This window comes from Eulemur rufifrons, chromosome 27, assembly GCF_041146395.1.
Source record: "Eulemur rufifrons isolate Redbay chromosome 27, OSU_ERuf_1, whole genome shotgun sequence".
NCBI lineage: Eukaryota > Metazoa > Chordata > Mammalia > Primates > Lemuridae > Eulemur > Eulemur rufifrons.
The window spans coordinates 11,012,402-11,017,050 of NC_091009.1; the positions used below are offsets into that span (position 1 = coordinate 11,012,402).

The window sequence follows — 4,649 nt, forward strand, 5'->3', positions numbered from 1 at the left end:
GACCAAGAGTTTGGGATGAGTCCACACTACCTTTTATAGATAAGATCCAAAGGTCTTTGAAACTATGAGATTTAAAAGGATGTTCAATAATTTACCAATAAAATTAGCTTTTCCTACTGTTCTAACATGGGAAGAAACACAATGTTAGAAAGAAAAATTAAAAATATTTAAATCAATTATACTTCTTTTGGGAAAAGATATTCAAGTCTCTTGTCTGTAAGTATGGGGAACAAAGAATGACCTAAAACTCCATAAAGAGGACGGAATATGAAGAAAAAATATTGGCTTAACTCAAATGCAACGGCTTTCTTAAACATCTAATAATTTACAGAAGCAGCTCAGAAAACTTCAGTTGCTTTCTCAGAATCTCTAAAAAAGTTAATACTAATGGCACGACTAGATTTTTGGTTTATTGCATCACAATTTCAGTCCATTTTTCTTCCTCTTGATACAATGCTGCCTGTAGCTGGTAGAATGTTACAATTAATATAACTAATAACAAACATTAAGTGTTTGCTATTTGCAGGCACTTTACATGGAAAACCTAATTTAATTAAATTACCACATCAACCCAATTTGATTAGGATTACACAGCTAGTAAGTTGAAGAGCTGTTATAACATCCCAGAGACTCTTTTGTTTTCATTTTTGGCAATAAAGTATTTTTAATTATGGTATGTACATTTTTCAGACATAATGCTACTACACACTTAATACACTACAGTATAATGTAAACATAACTTTTTTATGCACTGGGAAACCAACAAATTTGTGTGAGGAGCTTTATTGCAATACTCACTTTATTGCAGTGATCTGGAACCCAACTTGCAATACCTTTGAGTATTGCCTGTAATTCTTCTGTACTTAGACTAATTAATTTACCTCTTATCAATGAGGACAGATCAAAGTAGTTGTATCAATTTAGAAACTGGGAAGAAAATTCTAAGGATAGAAGCAGACTCCAGGATTTATTGTCAATACTGAGTTTATACAGTTTGCTGTTAATGTGTCTCTTTTTCTGAACAAGAAAAAAGGAGTAAATGATAACATTTTTAACCGACTATGTGTTGTGCAGGCCCAGGAGCCTCTTCCATCCTTGTCAAGGGGAGTACTAATCTTCTCTCCTTTCATATAACAGGATGATAACATTTTTAGAATCAGTCAAACTTCAATTTTAATTCTACTTGTATTCTCATACTTACTGAATTATTAGTCATCTCAAGTATCATGACTGCGAAAACTTTTGTAGTTAAGCCAAATAAATTTTATCCCTATTTGAGATAAGAAGACTGTGAAGTTTGGCCAATAAAGAGTTAAATGTTTGCAGCAGATCTCTGCTTCTGAGATCTCTTTTTTGTAAAGATTTAAGGGTTCTCTGAGTTAGAATAGTAATCTCTGATTCCTTCTTCATATCCGTTACTGTTTCCCTTTTGAATCTCTGATGCAAGTCTCTTGAGTCAGAAAAACCGTAAGTATGTCAGACCAGACAGTTCGATTCCTGATGAAAATTGTGTCCCCTTCTCATTTTATAAGGTTGGTGAACTTTATAAACTTAATTTACTTTAAAGTTGCTTGAATTATTTGACCATAGCTTTTTGTGGAATATTTCAGCTACATAAACAGCTATGATATATATAATGAAAAAATTCAATGTGAGATTGTCCAAAATTTGTTCTTGAAAACCTGCTGTGTGGGTTTGATAGATAAAGAATGGTTCAACTCCTGTGAAACCTCTAATGATTGAAATACACATCTGAAATTTTCTATAATTATGGGTCAAGTATAACGTTCACAATTATATAAAAATACCTTTCATAATTTAAAAATCATTGTAAAACCATATACACTGTGGCAATTTCAATCAAAGTAAGCTCACTGGTGATGTGCTTTTAACAAAACATTAAGAGGCCCCTGGAGACACAAAGGACTCCAGTCTGAAGGATTCCTGGAACAGGCGTATCATCATTAGATTTGGCAGGGTGTGCCCAGCAGGCAGTCGTTTCAAAGCACAATCAAGTAGAAATAAATTGAGTGTAATCCCTGGGATGCATATATTCCAGATCAGCTATGCTATTTTAATAGCTTGGTGGATAAAGCGTTTTTAAAAAGTTACTTCCTCCGGTTAGCTTATTAAAGAACAACTCGTATATTAACTTTTAAGGACCAACAAGCCAGAATATACATTGAATGTGAAGAAAGGGATATTCAACTACATCATCTATTAAATAACAACTGGAAATCTATTTTCTGTATTTTGTAATTTGATGTGAGTATCAGTACAATTTTACTTTTATGTTTTAAACAAAAAGGATCTACAGACATGAGAAAGAATAAATGCTAGAAAGTCTGTTTCCATGCCTTATAAATCCTTACTCAAAAGTGTGTCTTGGTTGATTGTTCCAAGACTTTTTTTCTTCCTACAACTTCTTTGCCCATTGGAAAGAGTTTTCTCTTTTCTTTAATGACTATATTCCTCTCTCTTTTTGTTTGCCTATATGTCAATAATGTGTTGTAATCAATAATTCTGTCTGTAAGTACTGTGATCTGTAAGTCATCTTCTTAATCTTATTATTTTTATAAAGAAAGCTAACCTAGATGATTGTTTATATTTTATTTTCTTCAGTAAGACATGAAAAATTTCTTCATTGTACTTTTACTGAAGGTCCAAAAATTTCAAGGGAGTTGACATAATTTTTTCTTGTTCTCAAACAACCTTCAATCAAGTTGAAGAAACAGAAAATGAACACATGTAGCTGAAATATATATAATCTATGTCATTTTGAGAAACCTAATGGTATTAAAGATTTTTTAAATCTATTACAGTAAATGAGAGTAAAAGTCAATAAAATGATATTAGATATCAGAGAAAAATAAATACTTTTAAGGTAGAGCAGAAAGTGCATAATAAGAAAATGATGCCAGTGGAGTATATTCTTTCCTTCATTCTTTCAACAGTAAATTGAGCATATAACAACTGCCACACTCTATCCAAGGTTTCAGGGACCTGCCTGGTGGCTAATAAGACAGACATAGTCTCTGCTGCTGTAAAACTTAAAAGTTGCTGAGATTCAGAGACATGAGAAATGTACATATAAATTAGAGAAGAGAGAACAAGTAAAAGTACAGAAATAAAGAGGCAAATATGTTCCAGTATAATAATACAAAAAAGCTTTCTGACATACTTCTTAACTTGGACATGATGTGATTAATCAGAAGTAAGATTGGACAGAGCAAAGTCTGTCAAGTAATTTAAGAACAGGCTTAAGTCATAATTCGTCCTGTTGGTAATGAGGAGGTTTTGATAGTTTTTCAACTGAGTGGGGACATAGCAAATAAGTTCTGCAGACATATCACGGCCTAGGATAGACCTTTCTGTGTGTGTGAACTAGCCTATTCCTCATAAAAACGTTTTATTGCATTTTAAAACTAAGTAAATAAACTGAGCAAGAATAAAAATTTTCTTACAGACACAGGGTAGAGATTCAGAACTAGGTTTGTCTGAATAAAACAATCATGAGTGGGGATGGCAAATAAACACATGAAAAGAGGCTTCATTAGGGAAATGCAAATTAAAATCACAATGTGGTATGACCATAAACATAAAGATTGCCAACAAAAGGGGAAGGAATGAGCAGAATAAAGGGAAAAGAAAAGCACTGTAAATGCTAATTTCTGGGGAAATGCTGGGAAAAGTTGCCTGGAACTCTCTTGTGCAACACTGGTGGCAACGCAAATATTATAGAACAGCCCCTTTGAAAAATGGTTTGGCGGTTTCTTATGAAATTAAACATGCTCTTAGCATATGACCTAGCAATCCAATACGCCCAGATATTTTGCCCAAGAAAAATAAAGACACGTGCACACAAAATAACTTGCATGCCAATGATTATAGCCGATTTATTCATAATTGCCAAAAACTAAAAACAAACTGTGATATATTCTTATAGTAAAATACTACTCTGAAATAAAAAAAAAGAATGAATGAAATACTGGTACATTAGCAAAAGAAAAAGAAGGAAATTAGAAAACATCATGCTAAGAAACTTGACATACAGGCTATATAGTCTTATGATTCCATTTATATTGCATTCTGGCAAAGTCAAAAGTATAGAAACAGAAATCAGAACAGTGGTTCCCCAAGGACTGGGGGTAGTAACAGGGGTTTGATTATAAACAGGAAAATGAGGTGTTTTTTTTTTTTTTTTTTTTAGCACAGTAAGAATATTCCCTGTCTGTGATGTGGAGGGAGTTTACATGACTGTAAAAATTTGTCAAAGTTCATAGACTCGTACATATAAAGTAGGTAAAATTTACTTCATCTAAATAATAATATAAAACAACAAAAAATCCATGAATATATCTCATAGAGTGGTGGGTGGGTAATGAAGATACGGTCTTTAGGGAAAGATTCCCAACTATTAATATCTATAGGCTTTTGGGAGTGAGAAGATTTAAGTATGACTTTCAACTATTTTTTATAGCTTAAGCTAATTATGTAACTTCTATATGCTTTAGTTTTCTCATCTATGAAATAAAAATTAAAGTATTCATTCATTAAATATTTATTAAGTTCTCACTGTAGTGGGACATGCATTTTTATACTGGAAATATATCAGTGAGAAAAATGGTCAAATCTCCAATTCTTGGCCC

The 4,649-nt window shown here is 32.4% G+C and overlaps 1 pseudogene; it reads right to left on the bottom strand.

The window, feature by feature from the left end:
- Window positions 1-1,024: 1,024 nt before the first annotated feature.
- On the bottom strand, window positions 1,025-1,137 carry LOC138375897 (U6atac minor spliceosomal RNA; annotated as a pseudogene).
- Between the last annotated feature and the right edge of the window lie 3,512 nt (window positions 1,138-4,649).